The following is a 10,118-nucleotide window of genomic DNA, read 5'->3' as shown; positions in this document are numbered from 1 at the left end:
AGGCTCTTAAATACATATTCAACTCCAAAATGGAAGAAGGCACCTTTGTTCGTAAACATGTGCTAAACATGATGGTCCACTTCAATGTGGCGGAGTTGAATGGGTCTACCATTGATGAGGGCAGCCAGGTTAGCATAATCATGCATTCTTTGCCGGAGAACTTCCTGCACTTTGTTAGCAATGTGATTCTTAATAAAGTGAAATATAACCTTACAACTCTCCTCAACGAGTTGCAGACATACCAATCTTTACTGAAAAGTAAGAAGAGGCAGAAGGGTGAGGAAAATGTTGCTTCATCCTCCAGGATGTTCCATAGAGGTTTGACCTCAGGCATAAAGTCTGCACCTTTTACTTTTAACTCTACAAAGGGGGAGAAGAAGAAGAGTGATGAGGGAAAAAGGAAGCCACCTGCTAACCCACCATCTGTCGCCCCAAATAGGCGTCCACAAGTTGCTAAGGGAAAGTGTTTCCATTGCAACCAAGATGGACATTGGAAGAGGAATTGTCCTTGATATCTGAAAGAGAAGAAAGCAACCAAGGCTAAGGCCAAGGCGGATAAAGGTAAATGTGATTTACTTGTGCTTGAAACTTGTTTAGTGGAAAATAATGATTCTATCTGGATAATTGATTCAGGCGCCACTAATCATGTTTGTTCTTCTTTTCAGGGAATTAGATCTTGGTGACAGCTAGAGGCTGGTGAGATGACGATGCGAGTAGGCACCGAGTACGTCGTCTTAGCTGTGGTAGTGGGAGGACTTCAGTTAGCTTTACAGAATCGGTTTCTTGTTTTAAATAATGTATATATTGTTCCTGAACTAAAGAGGAACTTTATTTCTGTAAAGTGTTTATTGCTATGTAAATATACTATCTCTTTTAATGTGAATAAAGCGTTTATTTCATAAAGATGGTGTTTCTATTTGCACAGCAAATCTGGAATCAAATTTATATGTGCTAAGGCCGTTAGCCATTAATTCCCTCCATAATACTGAATTGTTCAGAACTGTTGTAACTAAATCAATACGTCGACGAATTTCTCCAAAAGAAAATGCCCAACTTTGGCATCTTCGTTTAGGGCACATCAATCTCAATAAGATTGAGAGATTGGTGAAGAATGGACTTCTAAGTGAGTTAGAAGAAAATTCTTTACCTGTGTGCGAATCTTGCCTTGAGGGTAAGATGACTAACGACCTTTTACTGGAAAACATTATAGAGCCAAATGAGCCTCTTGAGTTAGTACATTCTGACCTTTATGGTCCTATGAATGTGCGAGCCCGAGTTGGCTATGAGTATTTTATCAGTTTCACTGATGATTACTCTAAGTACAGGTATGTTTATCTTATGCAACGAAAGTCTAAATCCTTTGAAAAGTTCAAAGAATTCAAGGCTGAAGTTGAAAACACATTAGATAGATGGATTAAAACACTTCGATCGGATCGAGGTGGAGAGTTTTTTGGATTCGGCATTCCAGGACTATTTGATAGAACATGGAATTGTTTCCCAACTCTAAACGTCGGGTACACCTCAGCAAAATGGTGTAGCAGAGAGGAGAAATAGGACCTTGTTAGACATGGTTCGCTCGATGATGAGTTACGCTTCCTTACCGTACTCGTTTTGGTGTTTCGCAGTGGAGACTGCGATATATATACTCAACTGTGTTCCCTCCAAGAGTGTTACAAGAACACCTCTAGAGTTATGGAACGGGCGTAAAGCTAGTTTACGTCACTTCCGCATTTAGGGTTGCCCTGTACATGTGCTTGAGGCTAATCTCAAGAAGTTGGAACCACGATCGAGGTTATGCCTTTTTGTAGTCTACCCTAAAGGTACACGAGGGGGTTAATCTTTGTAGGCTACTTACCTAGAGGAAGATCATATAAGGGAGCATAGTCCATGAAGTAAAGTCGTGTTGCGTGAGCTTTCCAATGAAACTACTGAAACTTCAACAAGAGTTGTTGAAGAGCCTGATACATCAACAAAGGTTGTTGATGGGAGTTCATCCAGTAGGTCGGTTCCACCTCAAGAGTTGAGGGAAGCTCGATGTAGTGGGAGGGTTGGGAACCCATCTATTTGTTATCTGGGTTTCATAGAAATCCTTGCTATGGTAACAGATGGCGACGTTGAGGATTCGTTGTCTTATAAGAAGGCAATGGAGGATGTCGGCCAGGATGACGACATTGATGAACCTTGTATTTATAAGAAAATCATCAACGCTTTAGTAGTCTTCTTAGTGTTGTACGTAGATGTTATCCTATTCATTGGGAATGATGTAGGTCTACTGACTGTAGCTAAGAACTGGCTAGTGACCCACTTCCAAATGAAAGATTTGGAAGAGGCTCAGTTTGTTCTAGGTATACAAATCTTATGAGATCATAAGAATGAAGTGCTAACACTGTTTTAGGCATTGTACATTGACAAGATGTTGCTCAAGTACTCGATGCAGGACTCCAGGAGGGGCCTACTACTGTTCAGGCATGGAGTCACTTTGTCTAAGGAAATGTGTCCTAAGACACCTCAAGAGGTTGAGGAGATGAGACGGATCAGTCTAACCCAGGCCATTTTAATGTTGTTGACCCGATTTTGAAGGCTCTCACGGCTACAGTGTTTGAGGGTCACTTACGGAGCATGGGTCTGCAGGATAGCCCACGGTTAGACTAGGGCAAGTGGGAGATTTTCTTGTATTAGGCTTTTATGACTTAATTTATTGTTTTATACTAAGTTTATTGTATACCCCACTTTGCTTTAGGACAAGTGGGAGATTGTTAGGGTTGATGCCCTAAAGTCTTGTGTTCTGTAGTTTGTAAATAGTTTGTACGAACGCCTGTGTGGTTAATATATGATATTTACTTCACATCTTATTTTTTTTCTACTCGGTTACTTGTTTTATTTGCTTTACCACAAACCAATAAACATAAAATCCCTGGTTATCTGTTTGTGACTCAAGCATGTATGTGGTGACACACAAGTGGATCATGTCTTGAGTGATAACCAAAATGGTCTGTAGTATATGGATATAGGAGGGAAACCTTATCCTGGTAACGCTACGGATACGGCCCATTTTGTGGAATGGTCACAAGTGTTGTGATTTGTCACAGATGGTCTGATCCTGATCATTCGTGTTGGAGAAATGAGAGTGGGGTTATCCTATATAAAGAGTTTGTATAAGACCTGACCACAAAGTGTTAACGTCTCGTTATATAACACCGTTCATGACACAGACTTCACTTCACTAGGATGACCATAGGTAAAATGACCTCAATCCTGAGTGAGTTAAGAACTCCTGCCATTGAGGGCGGTTCTTTGATTTGTATGGGTGCGAGCCTAGGTCGCCGATTCAAACCTACCATTTTGAGGATCCGTCTGATTTGGGAGCTGGGAACTCAGCTACACAAGATGGAATTCACTCCTTCCCCGAGGCAAGGGTAAGTAGATAGATAGCTCCCTTAAGGGCTGATTCTAGGGCTTCAATGATGTGGCGCCACACACCTTCTCTTGGCCCGAGAGGTGTTCACACATAGTTGGACTATGTTGTATTGTTCATTAGAGGAATCAGTGGTACTTAAAGAGTGAGATGTACCTACAGGGATAAAACAGTAAATTGGCCTACCTGTACTTACGATCATCTGTGAAGGATCATCACACTCCTGATTGGTTATATCCGATGGACACAGAAATATATCTGTGGTAAGAAGAGTTCAGTTGTTGGTCTTTAGTGGAATCACTGACAGTTAGCGGATGGTGGATCTCGTGGCTAAAGAGTTTAGTCAGCTATTCCCGTACCGTTGGAGCTTCGAGCCACAGGTTCATTAGGTCCCCTGGGTAGCTTGGATAAAAGTCGAGAACCAGTATTTGGGTTAATTTGAAATGTTCATATTGACAAGAGGAAGTTCAATTATATATGATATAATTGGACTGGTTAATTATATATGATATAATTGGCTAAATGTATGAGATACATTATTTTAGAGGAAATTAGATATAAATATGATTTATATCAAGTAGATGAGAAAATACTATAGTAGATATGTGATATCAAACTATAGGATATAAATATAATATGATTATATTTATTTATTAATTAATTGATTGGTTATATGATAACTAATCCTAATATCACGTTTGGGCGTGGGTTAGTGGGCAACGTCGGTTATGGTAACCGATGGGTTAAAATGAAAAATGTTTTCATTTTTTGAATGGTGCAATTGATAGTCGTTCAATCACCCAAAAGAATTCGTTAAGCGCGCGTTGGTGATTCAAAACGATCGCTTGAGAGCCTATGCGATAGCGTTCTCCGTCTAAACGATCGTATACCTCGCGCCTAAATGATCGCACACTGTTGCCTATACGATCGGATAGCTTCTCCAAATGATTGTATAGTGTGCCGATTAGCTAAACGATCGTATACCTTTTCCTAAACGATCGTTCAGCAAATCCTACACGATCATGTAGCTCCTCTATGCGATAAGCACTTCTGCTATACAATAGCATTATTTTCTCTTCCACTTGCTTATTGCCTACACGACTCATTTGTCCTTCATCCTCTACCAAATTCACCAAGGCCGGCTTTGGGTTTTCATTCCGAGAATACATGAGGCTCATTAGTGGTGGTGTCGTCCCCGTTGTGACGTTCGTGTTCGCGTTGATCGTGTTGCTGCAGTCGACGGGTGTTGGTAGATCTATTGGAGGGATCCGCTACGTTGGGGTTTTGAAGTTTTGAAGTTCAAAGATAGTCTTCAACTGGTATGGAACCCTTTCCTTGTTAATTATCTTGTTCTGAGTATGCCGATAATTAGATTTATTTGCATAACGGTATGTGTTGAATGTATATATATTTGTATTTCGGTCACGGTGAGATCGGAGTGATCCGAACGCGCTCATGGAACTCTTAGATATGAGATCCTTCAGTTTCTCCCTTAATATTCACACCATGAGACTCATACTTGGCCTCGAGGCACCCTGGGAGTGTCCCCCTTTTGATGGTGTTTACATGGGTCAATGTCAAGATGAATGGAGAGAGTATATATAGTAAGTGGGAGAGGAATATGTGTCAACATGTCCTATGGTCTCCTTCATTATTTTACACCATGAGATCTTCTTGCACGGCCTCGAGTCTCCATGGGAGCATCCCCCTTCGGATGGTTTGTCCATTAGGTCAACATCAAGATGAATTCCATAAATAGATGGATCGCTTTAGTTTTTACCCCAATCGATTTTTTCCTTCGGTGACTCATTAGGGTGGAACTCTAAGGTCTAAAATGAAGGGTCATACTTATGAGAAATTGTTAAGCTAGTTAATGATTTCTTGACCAAATCATAGTGAATTTTAAAATCCTTTACTTTCTCAAGCAGTGATTGATTCTATCTAGGGCAATCTCTCTATTTGAGTTAGAATAGTTTATGAAGCATACATAAAACAAGATAAACGCAAACTTATGTATTACTTAGTTAACATGTTAGTGTGATCTTTCCCAACCCATCATGAATTTAGGTGCTCATGCTGAATGGGAGAAACATGGATGAATGGAAAGATGTAGTGACATTCAAATTGAATAATGAGAGTTATTCAATCTCTACAAAATAATACAAATGCTAATGACGAAGGAAATTGAAATAAGGACAAACGTGAAGAATGTCAAGCCATGGACTGCAGTTTCTCGCTTCCTTGGCTCCAACGATGGACTGTAGTTTCTCGCTTCTTGGTATGGAAACTGATTGAAGTAGCAGTTCTCCGTAAAGTCTCGAGCAAAAGATGAAGTAGGTATTGGGAATTTTCAAGAGCTCCTCCTAGGAGGTGAGACTAGTTTGATGATTTGGGAAAGATTTTGGCACTTTTTATAGACCTCCAAGAGCTATGGTTTTATTAGAATCAACTTAGAGATATTTCTTTATCAACCCTGGCCAAAATATGAGAGATTTGATCAGATTTTGGAGAACATTCTACACATACCGAAATTTATGCAATTAGATTGCATTCTCATACAATGTTGACTCTTTTCAATTGCTCTATATTCTGTCATCTAATAGGTTGTGGGTATAAATTGGGCCCAACTTTGAGAGTTTTATACAAATTAAATGACATAAAAACATAAGAACAACATAAAATAAAATTAAAGGTTAGCATTTGTAATGTTTAATTAATTTAGATCACAAATTCTGAGGACGATGTTATTCACTCACTTCACTATTTAAACTTGAAATCATACACTTGTGGTGAATTAAAGGTGGTGCAACAAAAGCATACATGACATCGTTTACAATATTATTTTGTGTAAAATGAAGTTATAGCTTATGTGAAAATTAATTATGTAAATGATTTGTTGGAGAAATAAATGGTAACAACAATCTTAATTATTTATATAGTTGCAAATGTATCACATACGTCTTCATGTCAATTGCAACATCAAATTTTATCATTATTTTTAAGTAAAAAATAATTTGAAAATGGTTATGAAGTTCAAAGGTATTTTTTCAGAACAAATTTCAAGGACCAAAGGTAAAAATGGAATTTTTCAAATTTCAAGACACAATTGAAACACCTATTCAAAATTTAAAACTATTTTGTGTAGTTTAACGTTTTATTATTAATATTAATGGTGTTAGAAGTACTAAGGAAACAACTAACCATGACAATAATTGAGGGGAAAAAAAGGTTTTTCTAAACAAAAAGAAGGATCCTTATCTAAAAATAAATAAAAAGAAGGGTAACTAGAAAAGAAACATTTTCAATTTTTTTAAAACACATTTTTGACATAATTATACAAATTAAAAAATATTCTTGAACTTTTAAAAGTTTCAAAAATACACTTAAATTTTTTAAATAAATTAAAAAATATCCTTAAGGTTAGTTTTGAATAGATACTATTAGTATTTTGTGCTAAAAATACATCAAAATTTTTAAAAATTTCAAAAATACCGTTAAACTAAAAAAAGTCATTCAAATATATGAACAAAAACCATTAATAGTATCTTACTTCTCTATTTTCCCTTTTTTTTTTCTCACCTCTCTTCTTCACTACACTGTTAGCACTCCTCTTTTTGTGAACTTCTTGACATTAGTGTATCTAAAAAAAATTGCCCACTTCAAATAAAGCATATGACTAATAATGGAAGAACATTTTTTAACTTTTTTCTTTTGAAATGTTATAATTATTTTTGTAATGAGGTATTAACCGTTTTTGTTCATATACTAATTATAGGAGTATTTTTAAACTTTATTTTTAAATGTTAAAGGTATTTTAAAACTTTTGAAAGTTCAATTGTACTTTTGACACAAAACATTAACGAAATCCATCTAAAATTAACGGTAAGGATATTCTTGAACTCTTTTCTAAAGTTTAAAGGTATTTTTGAAACTTTTGAAAGTTCAAGAGTATTTTTGACCCAAAATACAAAGTTCAAAGGTATTTTTTTATATATATAATTTAGCCATTTTTTTATTAAAAAAAATTCTTTAAAAAAGAAATAGATGAAGCCAAAAACAAGGATTCTAGGTTAACATCTAACCAACCTAATTTATGGGCTTGTTTTGGTTGTTGTTTAGCTCAAAAAATAACATATTTGAGATCCCACCAACTGATCTCATAAAATACTTCATTTAGATTTTATTTTCTAATTTATTTTTTCTAAACATTGTTTGATTTCATTAATTTCTTAGCAATTAAGCTGGTGACCTTGCTTTAGGGGTATGACTAACCCTCTTGATTTCCCAATCAATTTTCTTTTCTTTTTATGACTTTTGGGTGACATGTAGGACCAAGGCCTATGGACATTTAGTTTGGACCTCTTCAAAAAGTTATTATCAAAATTTAAGTTTTTAAGTAAACTTGTATTTGTTTCATGTACATTCATTAGGGTTTTTTAAGAAGTAAATTTGTATAAATTTTAGTTTCATTTGTCACCATACATACGTTAATTTGAACCCCTTCAAAAAGTTACTATGAAAAATGAAGTTTAAAGAAAATTTGTATTTTAGTCCTTTATGCTTTCGCATGTTACATGTACATTTATTAGGGTCGGTTTAGATGTAATTTGCATCCATTTTTAGTTCTGTCACCGTAAATACATTTGAAGTTATTAATATCAATTGGTTCAAAGTATTTATCTTGAATTCACATTCGTTCTCACATCCAAATCCTTTTGTCGAAATATATATCATTTCACATTTTAGAAAACCTCTTCTTGTTATTATGAGGGAATAATGCCCCACTAAACAATTATTCAAAAATTTATTTTGTGGAGGTAAAGAAACATTGTTGTTGATAAATTTTATTTTCATCTTAAACTTTTAAAATTTGATCTATATATATCTTTCATATTATTTAACTTTAGTTCTTTTAACATCACATAAATAATCATTCTAATTTAACATTATTTTCATAAATACTTGATTTGTAATAGATACAACTATAAAAAAAAAAAATCTAAAAATATAATACCTCTTTAAGATATTTACAAATATGAAAGTGTTGACTAATCAATTTTTGATTATTTTCTAATTTTTAATTTTGCCTTCCGTTGTTCTGTTGTATGTCTTCTTCTTCTCTTTCTTTTTTTCTTTTTTTTTTCTTTATTTTTTTTCTCCGGTTTTTTTCTTTCATTTATTTTCTTTTAATTTTTTTTTATTTTTCTCCTTATTTTATTTTTTTCTCAGGTTTTTTATTTTTTTTTTAACTTTCTTTCCTTTCTCTGATTTTTTTAATTTCTTTCTCTCTCTGATTTTTTTTTTAAATCTTTCTCTTGTTTATTTTTATTTTCTTTACTTTATCCAATTTCTGTTGTCATCTTCCTAGTCTCATCATCTTTCCAAACATTACATAATACATAAATATCTTAAGTGATATCTTTTATATTGATAGCAATAGAAAATATCACTAACAATAATTATCAATGATATCTTTTATAACTATCAATGTAGAAGGATATTATTCTATATTTATATGCATCAATAACAATATATAAACACACTACATGTATCAACAAATTAATCAAAAATCCCGATTATTTACAAACAAGTATAATATGATATCAAATTCAAACAAAAAAATATCAAAACATTATCGTTGATAGAAACATATCAGGAATAACCGCTATTTGGCTATCATTGCCAGAAACATATCAATGATAGCAACTGATAGCGCATTTCTCAAATTGAAAACTATAACTAATAGTAACATCACTAATAACAACTATCAATGATATCAATGGATAACACATTTCTCGAATTGAAAGCTATCACTGGTAGCGGCTATCGTTTGTTATCACTAATAGTAGCTATCAGTGATATTCACCGATAGCAGCATCACTGATAGCAACTGATAGCAGTTATTAGTCATAGCAACTAATAGCACATTTCTTAAATTGAAAGTTATTGTTGATAGCAGTGTCATTGATTGCAACTATCAATGATAGTAACTAGTATCATACTTCTCAAATTGAAAGTTACCACTGATAGCAACTATCAGTGATATTTACTGATAGCGCACTTCTCAAATTGAAAAGCTACCACTGATAGCAGCTATTAGTGATAATTACTAATAGCAGCTATCAGTAATAGTCACTGATAACACATTTCTCAAATTGAAAGCTATTACTTATAGCAACTATCGGTGATAACTTTCAATTTGAGAAAATCGAGAAGCAACGCGCAAAATGGTGGCTGGACGTGGATTTTTTTGGTCTTTTACCATTTTTGTTCCATATATGCAATTATTTTATCTTATACTACATATTCTATTATTTTTTGCTTGAATTCCATTTATGCAACTAGCCCTTAATTATTTAAATAAAAATTTAGATCTATTTTGAAAATACAAGGCTCAAGTTACCATTTTCTCAATTAAAAATTTATTTATCAAAAGAAACAGACAAGCCTTTAACTTTTTTATTTTTAATAATTTAGAAAATTTTATGCAAAATTTATTGGTGATAACAAGATAATATGACTTAAAACTTGATTTGTTTTATAATTTGTTTTACGCTTGGTCCTAAATGTTTTGATTAATGATTTCGTTTTTAGTTTTAAATTTTTGAAATTTAAGCTTCTTTCCTCAATATTTTTATGCTAAGCTTTTCAAATTTCTCAAAAAAATATATAAATTTTTAGTCAAATTTTAAAAAACAAAAAT

Source organism: Benincasa hispida, chromosome 5 (genome assembly GCF_009727055.1).
Source record: "Benincasa hispida cultivar B227 chromosome 5, ASM972705v1, whole genome shotgun sequence".
NCBI classification, from domain to species: domain Eukaryota; kingdom Viridiplantae; phylum Streptophyta; class Magnoliopsida; order Cucurbitales; family Cucurbitaceae; genus Benincasa; species Benincasa hispida.
This window is presented reverse-complemented; position numbering follows the sequence as displayed.